Here is a 12,569-nt window from a genome sequence, read left to right as displayed (position 1 = left end):
GAATACACTGACAGGGAGGTATTGGGAAGAATCCCAGTCTAGCCTGGTCACAGTTGAACTTAGTATCCAGTTAATTCCATCTACCAGTCCTGGAAAGTGAAACATATTATTTCATACACTCTTTTGCCAAATAATTCCCACTAGTAAAACCACAGGCTCTGTAGGCTTCATCTTGGGGGTGTTTCTTTTGTGAAGTGGCCAAGTTGTGTTTCCTGTCTATTGTGTTTGAGCTAAAACCTCAAATTTTGCCTTTTTGTGCAAACACATGTTTTCAGAGACCTCTTTCTGCCTTTATTTTTTAATAAAAGATATGATTATTAATTAGAAAAGTCAGAGGAAGAAGCAGGAAGAAGGGGATTTCTCAACCCAAACAAATTCCCTCATTCACATTTTTTTTACCACTGTGTTTATTTGCATGTGGTTTTTCACGCTTTTTTTGAAACCCTCTGAGTCCCATCTGGCAAGCAGCACAAAGTGTCTCTTCCCAAAACTCCCACTCTAGGAATGCTGTGTGATGCCAAAGCACAGGATGTGTTAATGTGAAGGCCAGAGCTAGCCTGCTCTGCTGTCAGTTCATCCCCTGCCAAGCCTTGCTCTCCACAGCACAGACAGAGGCAGTGGAGAAAAGTCAACAGACATAGCTCAGATCAGTAGTCAAAGCTTTGAGAGCTATCCAGATTGTCCAAGCGCTCATCCAAGTGACCAGGCATTTGAACAGATCCACAGTAGTGCTCGTGAACCTGCTCCAACAGCTCGCTGTAAGTTTTGTAGGCTTCAGATCTTTCCCTTCCCACAATTTCCCTTCCTTCTGCCCTTTTGCTAGAGCTACTGCCTACTTCTGTTGGTTCCCCTCTGCAGCCTGGGGTCTCCTCTGCTCCCACCGGGGAGAGGGTGACCTCTGCCTATGTGGCCCAGCTGGGCTGAGGAAGCAGGGAGCTGGGCTTCCCATTCTGTTGGCATTGGAGCTGCTTCCTGTATTTTTGCAGGCTATGTGAACTTGAACAACTAATATATTCTGGCATCAAGCAGTGCGGTAGCCTGTTGGTGTATTTATACAAGCCTGAGAATTTGCTATGCGATCCCATAAAAGGAATGGCTAAAAAACACATCTCCTTTTAGATAAATGCCTTGACATCTTTTTTTTTTTCCCCTTTTTTTTTTTTTTTTTTTTTTTTTTTTTTTTTTTTTTTTTTTTTTTTTCTACCAAGCCCTTAGGACAGGCAGAAGGTTTGTACTAGCAGGGTTTTAAATAGAATAATCTGAGCCATAATAATGGCTATTAAGATAAAGTCTAGGTATCACTATATCTAAGTCGGTGTAGCAATTTTTTTCCAACATTGGAACTGAAGTCTGTCTAAATGACCACCCTTCATTTGAGTTGTTTTAGAGTGACCAACAGAAGAGGATAAAATACGGAAACAGAGTTAAATTTCTGGTTATTCACAGGCTTATTAGTGAAAATAACCTGTATTTCTCTCAGTATTTTAATAAGTGGAGAAAATTACTATGAATTTCACCACAGTTAAGAATAGTTTTAAAATAGCTCTGTGCTTGTAATTAACTTTATAACCATCTGTGTCTATTTATGTGATTATGAAGATATCAATTTTATCAAAAAAGTGAGGTATGCAGGATGGTCATCTATTTTCTTCATTTTCCTTTCTAGATATTAAACTAAAAAGAGACTAAGAACCAAAATCTAAAACCATAAATGTAACTAGCTAATTGCAGTTTCACAAGGAGAATAAGAGGCAAAACTATTTGAAAAGGAAGAGAGCTGGAGTATGAAACAGGCCTGAAGGAATGAAGAATGTGATGCTGAACAGGCTCAATAAATTACTAGGAAATGACAGAGGGAGACAAAGCACAGAAAAGCTGTGAAATTTGAGGGATCTCAATTTGGAAGGCAAAATTTAGATATATAAATTAAAAGTAGAGAGTGAAAAATTTGGTAAGAAGACTTTCAGACAGGATAAATACAGTCAGAAAGACAATAAAACCCTTACTGCCTTTTTTGGAGGTACCCTAGATTACCCACCCCCCCCCCCCCCCCCCCCCCCCACCTTGGGCTCAGACTGAAAGAAAAAAATCAAAATTTTTTCTATGTATTTTAAGAGATTAAAGAATAGATTTAAGAGTATTCATGTGGTCAGTGAAATAAAAAATGAAAAGTGAAGTGTGAACTGGGTCCACAGAATGAAAATAAAGTGCAGAATGAGAAATGCTGTTTATTCTTGGATGTTTCAGAAGGCACATAAATTTGAGTTGAGGAATGAGCACTTAGAGGGTTACAGATAGAAAGACAGGAATCAGTAGGACAAAAGAGATTGCATGAGCCTTTGGCACCTTCTACAGTTATCAATTAACTGTTAAGTCATTACTGTTTTTCCCAAGAATCACAAAGCTTTGGAGCAGATATTCTGTGAGAAGAGTCCCAGAAATGGTCAGGAGAATGGCTCCTCCCATTAATCAGGAGAGATGAGGCACATGAAGACAGCAAAGTTGATTGATGACTTGTAATTGTGGGGTTGAAATTAGCATGAATGGGATGGATGAAAATCAGGAGCTGTGAGTGGATTGGAGGACCTCCAACATTTTCCATGTAGACACCTGAGGGAGACAGCACCATTATCTGCTCAATAAAAAGAAGACAAAACTGAATATAAAAGGTTTTTGCACACTATAACAAACTTCGAGCATTATAAAAGCTAAAATTATGAAAAAAAAATATCTGGGCGTTTGACCTTCTCTTCCAACTTTCTACAGATGTCTCTGAAACAGGAACATGGGCTGCAGTAGTTAAACATGTTGGAATGCCCACTTTTTCAATTTTTTTCCTACATCTTCAAGTTTGAACTTCCCTGAATATTCTTCCCCCTTCATACAGATTGCCTTTAGCAGAATTTGCATGTTTTAAGTTAAATATTTAAGTTAAAAAGCACTTGCAGTAGTTCTCACTTGTCACAATGGGGTTTATATATTTTCACACAATCCAAACTGCCTATGTAGATGAAAGCCAAGAGTGGATATAGAGCACTGGAACAGAACTTCACACCTCATCTGCTTTTAAAATGTTATTTCCTTCACAGGAGTAGAAAGAAAAGTACTTTACCATTTCTGTCTCTAAAATCCCCATGCTAAAGAACTAGGCTATCTATGCCACAAAGAGGAAAATACTTATTCATTATAAAGTGTACTAGCTACAAAAAAAGCTTTAATAGCCAAAAATCACTGGTGTCCCAGATGCCTGGTTATTAATACCTATATCTTCAGAGATGCCACATGTTAAAAACTTGATTCATGAAACAAAGATTGATTTTTTTTTAAGTACTTTTACAGATGTAATAGCAAGGAACGCCTGATCGAGCATAAGAACTGAGTGAAAATCCTTTTATGTAATATTTAAAATATTCAGGAAAATGAGAAAAACCTTTCTGGTGAAGACCAAACAGGCTTTACCACAAGACCTTAGAGATGGTCTTGAGGGTTCTACCAGCAGTCTATGTGGCTAGTGACTGGGAAAACTTCATCTTTAGCTATTGTCATAGTCAAATTAAAGTGGAAAATTTTTATGATAGTCAACATAATATCAAGGATTGAAAAAAGAATCAAAAATATTTGTCAACTGACTAAAAAGCTTTAAACAAAAGCAACATAAGTATCTTTGAATAAATTATTTCCAAATTATGTATATTAATGTCTCTTTAGAAATCATGTATCAAATATTTAGAGATAGCCATATATGTCTGTTAGGTGGGATACCACTGTAAAAAGTTGAAAGAGATTTTTGTGATCTCTTGTAAGATTAATGCATAAAGAATAGATTAAATACTGTGTTTAGAGAACACCTTCATTCTCACTACTGAGGGTAAAGTGGGAAGTCTTTTGGGGTTTATTTGTCATTTACAGATTATCTGCTTTTGTAGCTATGCAATTTTTCTCCACGGTCTTCAAGTTGATGTTCCCTTCTTAGACTCCATCACTGAAGTTGGATCTTGATTGAATATTGACATGGATATTGATTTGAATATTGACAAACAGAGGGAAGTAATTGAGACTGAGCAGGAGAAACAACGTATTGTGCCATGTGCATTTCCTGGATTTGTAAAGTTATCATCAAAAATCACGGATGTCTAGCAACATTTCCATTATTAACATTTTGTTTGTTTTTGAATATGTCCTCGCTATGGAATTTTACTCAAGCATTCTTATGTTTTCATTCTAGGATTCCTTATGATGTTTCTGTCATGTATGGAAATGGTATCTAATGTTGTGTAGAGCATTCAAACTCAAATGTCCTTTCTTCCACACTGATTCATGACTGCTTGTTCTTGGTTCACTTCTAAAGCATGCATTTATTTTTTAATCATTTTAACCGTCTCTCCTGCTAGCTGTTCATTTCATTTGCTTTGCTTTGTCATGAGCCTTCAGGGATTATTCTTTGTCCTTGCATTCCTGAGAGTGGAATTTGCTGGGGTCTGATAAACATGCATTTCATGAAAACACTAGGAAGGGAGAGCTGGGTCAGAAGGATAATCCCAGCTGCCTGCACATTTAACATACCACAGAGAAATAAGAGTCAACAGCAGTGGGATGTGAAGACCAAAACAGACCTTCAGCTGAGATTTCCCGTCTCTCATCTGTCCCTTTAATATTATATCAGGGAGTTGCTTGCACATGGATATATTTCCTACAACTGTCTACACCTGACCCTATGTCACAGATTATGTGCTCTCAGCATTATTGTATCTCCTCTGAGAACTGTGGTATACTTTTGAGTGACTAAAATGCTTTAGGATCTAATGCTACCTGAACCTGGATAGGACTGGATTCAAACAGACCTGTGTACATACTCCCTGTGAGGGAACAATGGGAGGGTTTCAATAATGTATGTTGGGTTATCTCCACTGCTACACATCTCCTGATAATTTCATATGCAGTAATCACACTGCACTTTGTCCGTTAAAAATTCAACTGAGAGACAAACTGTTTCCAACTAAATAATAATAAAACTGACTGACACCTGACAGGAGGAGAGGCTGATATACCACAGGGCTGTGCTGCCATCCAAGCAGCTTTAAAGTGCTGAGAGGATGAGCCAACAGATCCCTGGTGAAGCTCATTCAACAAGGCAAAATGCAAGACCTGGACCTGGAGGTGAGAAACCCTAGAAGCCAGTGTATGTATGTAGGGGGACACTCAGCTTTGCAGAAAATGGTCCAGGGGGTCCTGGTGGACACCATGTGGAACAGTAGAGCAGACCTGTTGCCAAAGTGAAAGGTATCCTGGGGTACATTCAAAAGAGCATTGCCAGCAGATCGAGGAAGGTGATCTTGTCCCTCTGCTCAGCCCCAGTGAGGTCTCACCTGGAATGCTGTGTCCAGTTCTGGGCTCCTCAGTACAAGAGACACATGGAGCTTCTGGAGAGAGCCAAGTGGAAGGCCACCAAGGTGATGAAAGGACAGAAGCCTCTTTCCTAGGAGGAAAGGCTAGGAGTCCTGTGAGTGTTCAACCTGAGAACAAGAAGTTCAGAGGAATCTCATCAAAGTATTTACATACTCAAAGGGAGGATGCCAAGAGAACAGAGACAGGCTCTTTCCAGTTGTGCTCAGTGACAGAACCAGAGACAATGGGCACAAACTGAAACACAGGAGACTGCGGAATATCAACAATAGCCAGTGTGAATATGACTGAGCACTGGCAGGGAAGTGGGGAAGGTGGAGTTTTCATCCTTGAAGATATTCAACAGCTGTCTGGAAATAATCTTGAGCAACCAGCTCCTGGTGCTCCATTCGAGCATGAGAATTAGCTCTCCAGAGCTAATTCCAACTCAGAATTTCTGTAACTCTGTCATTCTGCAACTCTGTTATTCTGTGATTCTGTGAGTCTGAACTTTCTGCATTATTTCAAAATCAGTGAACCAGAGAGATCTTAGTATAGCCATTGAACTGTTATGAACAGAATTAATTTCCTGTGTTCTCTGGGAGAAACCATATTGCTATAACTTTAGCACTAATCTTCACACAATATGTTAGAGTGCTCTGGTGCTGTAGGATCATTTATGAAAGGTTTAATGGTGCTCACAAATATGTTTTTCATCACTGTTATATTGCACCAGTTCCAAAATATTCTTTCACAGAATATCATTATACAGTTCTCTTGATACCTGCTACCTTTACTTCCTGCCATTCCTAAAATCCTTTCTCCCACTTTATTTGATTTTACTTCATTTAAATTAGATTCACAACGTTAAATATATTTTTTCCTGCATTTACATTAGCAGAAGCAATATATAGTGTTTATTTTCTTTTCATTGTTTTGAATATCTGCTCAAATACCACTTCATCCTAATGCTAATGTCAGTGGGGTTGGGAAAAAACAAGGTTTTGTGTGGACTATCTTTCAAGTATTTTAAACTGTGAAGGCTTAAGATGTCTCTTCCACCCTGGACAATGACTCTAGGTTACAACGCCATCCGTAAAAGTAAGAGAATAATCTGTTATTGTTCCTCATTGAAACTTTGTAAAACTTTCAGGATTTTGTAGGAAGGGAGAAGAACCCATTAGATATCTTTCCTGTATTCCTCTTCAGAAATGTCTTCAAAGACATTTCTTTGTGATCCTCAAATTTGCAGGTTTGCATATATCCAGTGCAGTTCTGACAACTTCTTCAACATGGGACATAGGAATTGAAGACAATGTATTAATGTATACTCTTTCTTGTACAGAAATAACAAGGATGCAAAAAATTGCAAAATTTGCACACAGCTACCATTAATTCATCAGTAAAAAAAGTAGAATCAAAAATATTAGGCCACAACCATCAATGTTCTCTCATGGGAATGAGCCTCCTTGTCCTTGGGGATTTTTTTCTGTATTTCTTTTTTATTAAAGAGAAAGTTTAATTTTTCTTGACTTATCCAAATATTAGTCATACTTCAGGGTAGGAAGAACATTCATATTCTATTTTCCTATATAACTTACATTGTTCTATGTGATGGTGTAACTGAAGAATATTATAACACGCACACAGAGAGGACAACAGTCTTTTAGTTGTGGGTTTCTCCTTAGCTTTGGCATTTGTTGACATTTGAGTAGCTCACCATGTAAATTCAATACTGTGTGAACATAAGTTTTTTGTCATTTAAGATCTTGAAGCTTTTTTTATTCATTCAGGAAAAAATATATATATGAGAGAAAGAGAATATTGTAGGGGATACATAAGATATACATGGACTTTGAATCTTTTCAATTTACAAATAATGTCATTCATTTCTTTTTCAAGGTAGGTGTCAGGGCAGTCCATGAACTCTTCTTGTTCAACACTACCAGAACAAAACAATCTTGAACCTTTTAAACAAAAACAACAACAAACCTCTTTCATCTCCACTTTGTAACTTATTTATTTAAATATCAGCCATGTTAAAAATACCCCTCAATCAGCACTACCCTATTTTTATTGCCAGATAGATTTGAGGTAATGCTGCTTCAGTTAAGCAATGGTAATTACTGTTCACCATCATTAGATTTACTTGATATGTTAGGAGACAGCACCTCATCAAATACAATATTTAAGGCCTGTCTTTCCAAACATGCCTTATATACAAAATATCGCAGAACTGTCACTGCTTCAAATGGAGGGCAAAAATCAACTGCTTCAAAAAATTAACAGAAAGGACAAATATTTACCAGATGCACGTAGATTGCTGCTCTTGCACTACCTGTTCCATAAATTTCACATGATATTAGGTGACAGGTAAAATGTTCTGTTGTGGAATATGTTCTGGAAAAATTCACACTAAATAGTCTAAAGTTGTCCTTGAGGCACAGAGAGAATAAACCTGTGGGTTAATTCATGTTTCGGTGGGAAGTGAACTCCCAAAAAAGAGTAAAGGTTTCAAATGTCATGTCAGTGAGCATCCTCCCAAATAACTGCTATATTTATGAAGAAAGGATATGGTATAGACCACCCATCACTTTTGCTTTTCCTCTGCTTCCTCAGCCTCAGCCAATGCTGTGCATACTGAGCTCAGAGGAAGGAAGCAAAACCTGGGACAGAAGGGAAACAGTTCTTCCCATACAGCTTGCTTTGTTCTTCCAAGCACAAGGCAACAAATACCTATTTAATCCTTTAGATGTTTGCAAAGCATTACATTCAGGAAAGCTTTCATAAATAATACCTCCCCAATGACTAATTATAAACACTATTACACAAATGTGAGGAGCTAAATCTGTTTTCCAAGGTTACAGAGACAGCATGTTTCTCTAACGTGAATGCTTTGCTCCAAGTCTGATGGATACTTTATGTCCTATAGAGAAAACAGAAATGATATGTGATTTTGTGCAACAGATGCTGAACAAGCAAAACCTGCTTGTGATGTTCTTTGCTCATGTAACTTCAGAGTGACTGCAGGGAAGAGTGGTGAAAGAAAGACACGTACATCACATGCATTTTACTGAACAAAAACTCACAGACGGTCAAACCAAACATTTGCACATTTGCAAAATTATAACTGCAGCTTTGGTTCCTCTCATATTTTCTTAGGCAAAGAAAATTGATTAAATTCTGCAATTTATTTTCTTAGAAAAGGTTTTGGAGTTTTTTTTTGTTTTACTTTTTTATGGTTTTTTATTTGGTTGGTTAGTTTATTGGCTGGGGTTTCTGTTTGGTTTTTTTGTGGGTTAGGTTTGGATTTTTATTCAAACTAATAGTTTTCATTGTCATAAATCTCAAATAACTGAAAATAAATTTTTTTAATTGTTCCAAGTGCTCAATTTTGGGATGAGACCAAACATGGAAAGTTGCCACCGTAGAAATGAGTGATCTGTTTTGAGTGTGTGAGTTTTACACCCATACAAGTGCTCCGCTATGTTTACATGCCTATATTTCAAAGCACCGTATGTTTTATATAATGATTCACGGCAATATCATCATTCCAACAAATGGCATAATTTGTGTATTTATGTTCATTAAGTAGTAAGTCCAAGAACGATTTAACTGTTGCTTCTAGCCCTGATCTTGTGCAGCACACACTGGAGAGACAGAGTGACTCAGGGCTCTGGTTGCCTGTCTCTGCGTGCAAACACCAGTCAGCTTTGCTGCCTTTCGCTTACAGCACTTTTCAATAAGTGCTAAAGAATTGCTTTTGGAGTTGGGGAAAGCTGACAGATCTCCTGTGAGATTAAGTGAACACACTTGCCAGAACAGAAAGGAGAAAGAACATTTGCTTTTTTAAGGCACGCATGCTTTGGCTTGCTGCTGTCAGAAGAGAGCTTCTATAGGTGTTAGCAGTAGAAATGGACTGTGATTTAAATAACTGCTTTTATATACTTAGTAAATTGTAAGTAAAGAGTAACCAGATTAAGTTCTGATCAATTTCTTTTTCAGGGCACTCAAATCCACCAATACAAACTCCCCTAAGTTCCAAGAACTCAAAAATGAAATATGTTGACATTTTTTGGAGTGAGTTGTGAAAGGTAGGTGAAAATTTAAATCCTTATGCCCATATGTGAGAATTTATACCTATAATTTTCTTCCTTACAGTCTCACTATGTCTTAAAGATGTATTCAGAAATATTCATTTCATTCTGGTGGTATTATTCAGTCCTACTGTTGCCTTACTTGTCAAGGACAGGGATGCATAAAAAATAATAATACTAACAGAAACATTGTGGATTGACATGCCAATCTTTCTCATGGGTACAGTTCTTACACCATTTTAAAATCTGTCTATAGATTCATTGGATGTGTAAACACATTGAGACAAACTTCACCTATAGAAGGATTTCTCTTGCGCATACATCTTAGTTTTCTGCTCAGACAGTGGAAACCATTCTGGAAATGGAAACAACTCTCCATATGGAGTCAGAATTAGAATAATTTAAATCAATGAACTTATAAACAAACTTGGGGGAAAAGAAAGTATTTTCTTTGCAGAAATTCTTCATTAAACACTATTGCTTGGAAGTTGTTACCCAGGGTGCAGTAATAAGAAGGAGAACACTGAAAAGCCTGTGAAGAATGCCTATGATATTTATGTAATGTTTATTTTTACTCTTTGTCTCTTGCTTCTTGCTTTTCAAAGGCAGAATTGCTGAAGAGGAGTCTCCTGGAGAAGATTGTCCTCCTGGCACTTTCAACTACTAATTAGACATCCCTTCTTACTAGAGTCTAACTTATTAATTAAATTAGTCCTGATGTTTTCCGCAACTTTTCTATGGTTCTGAATGAAAGGATGAAAAGAGTTCATTGAGGTTATTATTTCTCAAGCTTTAACACAAGATCTGTGTCTTCCTGTGACCTGGAAGCTGGCATCCAAAGGTGTTTAAATGTGGGGCTTGTCCATGGCCCCAAGCAGACTGAAGTAAAACCATTAAATAAGAAGCAACCCCCTTTTTAAAAAGTAATTTTATGTAAGTTAAACTGTAGGTGTTCTTAAATAAGCAAGAATTATTTAATGTGCTGTTTGCTGATTCACAAGTCTGAGATTAGGCGTAACACAAGTGGGTTGTTGGTGAGGCTGTTCATTATGTTTATGATGTCTTATGGGGCACCATGGATGATTAGGAGGTATGATGTAGGTGGGCAAAGGTTATGTGCAAGCAGTGACAAATCTGACCTGTTCTGCATGGTCATGGAACACAAAACAAATACATTTAAATTACTCCATTTGCCTTTGTGTAGTAGAGACCAAATGTAGCAGGGAGGCAGAGTGAGCAAATCACTGTGCAAGGAGGCAGCTAATTGCTGAACTTGATTGCAACTGCTAATCAGAGTCACAGGGAAAAAAAAGTGTTGGGAATTAATTAGGCAAGGACCTTCAGAACAGCAGCAGGAAGCCTCCAAGTGACCTTTATTTACAGTCAGTTAAACAGAAGTGTGACTAAAAATGCCAAGGAGCAAATCAGATTATTAATATTGATTGCTTAAAGAAAATGAATAATTTAGGAGCAGTTAGAATAAATATGCAGTGACAGAGATGAAAGAGCACAATGTACTGCCTTTCCAACATTCATCTATCATGCAGCAGTGCCCCTTCACACAGAAATGGAGAATTTCCACCATCACAAAACATAATTAGTTTCATGACCCAGCATGATTGCTGTATTGGTGCTACGAGAAGTGTTTCTTTATTATTATCATTTTCCCAGGGCAGCAAGATGTGGAGGGAGACACAGGTCTGCTCAACAGTAGCTTTGCTCTTGGAACTTTCCAAAGAGATCAAATTCAGTTACCATGGGATTAATTTTAAGCTCTTTGTCAAAAAATAGCAGAATATTCAGACATGCTGCCAGAGTGACCATTTTAAACAAAGCTTAAAAGTGTCTATAAAATCTCCTAGTCCTAAATTCCCTCTCTTTCTTGTCTACACTCTGGGCTTTTTTTCCCAATGATTTTTAGGGTGATTATTTTTAATCTATCCTTCATTTTCCCTAATTTTAGTCTTATACCCTAATAAATTGCCCTGATATGTTGCAGGAACATACAAATAGATATTTTGTTTATTTACAGTGGGGAGTTGTACAGTGATATTTTTAAATTTACAAATTTGAATAATAATTATGTCATAAAATACAATAATAAAGTCAAAATATTATTATAGTACTGAAAGTACAAGGCAACAATAAAATATCTGCATGTATATTTACCTAATCAATCCCATTTTTCATAATCTTACCTGAAAAGGAAACTGGGTAGAACTATGTCTTATCCTATCTCTTTATGTCAGCTATTTCTCTCATCTTATTTTCTTTTTTTTTTTTTTTTTTTTTTTGGCCCAGGAAAGGAGACAAAGGTATATTTCACCAGGAGAAGCAGACTGCACAAGTATAAGATATAATTTTGCTGCTACTCTGTCCAATGACTTTCAGAACTGAAATTGAGAAGAAAGAGACGATTGTGGAAACTTTCTTTTTCCTTTTAGAAAAAAAGAATCCTACAAAATAAGTTTTAGAAGGATGGTGCTTAGATTAATTGGGCAATATGATGCCTATATTTCCACCTTTACTGTTAATGGTCTCAGAGGTGGTGGCACACCGCCTGTTGTGCTGCCTTTGACTACGCAGGGGAATTCTCTGTTGGCTGTGCTTGGCTGTATTATATTCATATAAATTAACATAATGGTCTGATGACAGCACCCATCTGATAATTATGACTCAAACCTTCTTGATCATATGTGCCTTTATGCAGAGGAAACACATGGCACAGACAAACAGGTCAGCACATGTTTTATATGTGTAATGTACCCTTGGAACATAGATCCATGGGGCAAAATTGTACTTCAGGCAACATTTGGATGAATCAGGGAAAACAGAGCTTTTAGAACACAGTCCTGCTCCTTTCACCTGACAACTGGCTGTCAAAGGCTGCCAAATAAGAATGAACAATGGAATCTGTGCAGAAAGGAAACCTGTGCTGGTTACTCATAAACCCCTACACCTGTGTAAGTACTGCTTTCTTACTCACACTTGGCTTGTTAAATGTGGGAAGGTGTACCATGCAGTAAGGCAAGTAGGAGTACACTGAAATCAGTGGTATGAGGAGCCATAAATATTTCAGTTTTCATTTTC

General features: G+C 37.3%; 2 long non-coding RNA genes across 2 annotated transcripts in view; one reads left to right on the top strand and one right to left on the bottom strand.

Moving 5' to 3' along the window:
* Positions 1–605: 605 nt before the first annotated feature.
* On the top strand, positions 606–12,309 carry LOC119696152. The gene is made up of 3 exons (XR_005255504.1): positions 606–758; positions 9,388–9,476; positions 11,781–12,309. It is a non-coding gene; the product is annotated as an uncharacterized LOC119696152 (long non-coding RNA).
* Positions 2,164–12,569, bottom strand: part of LOC119696153 — a 54,070-nt gene continuing 43,664 nt past the window's right edge. The window contains exons 2-3 of the long non-coding RNA XR_005255505.1: positions 5,367–5,513; positions 2,164–2,610 (exon numbers count right to left, since the gene is read on the bottom strand). This is a non-coding gene — a long non-coding RNA (uncharacterized LOC119696153). The remainder of the gene's footprint in view (positions 2,611–5,366; positions 5,514–12,569) is intronic.

Source organism: Motacilla alba, chromosome Z, assembly GCF_015832195.1.
Source record: "Motacilla alba alba isolate MOTALB_02 chromosome Z, Motacilla_alba_V1.0_pri, whole genome shotgun sequence".
In the NCBI taxonomy this organism is placed as follows: domain Eukaryota; kingdom Metazoa; phylum Chordata; class Aves; order Passeriformes; family Motacillidae; genus Motacilla; species Motacilla alba.
Note: the sequence above shows the minus strand (reverse complement) of the source record. Positions and strands in the feature narration are given on the sequence as shown.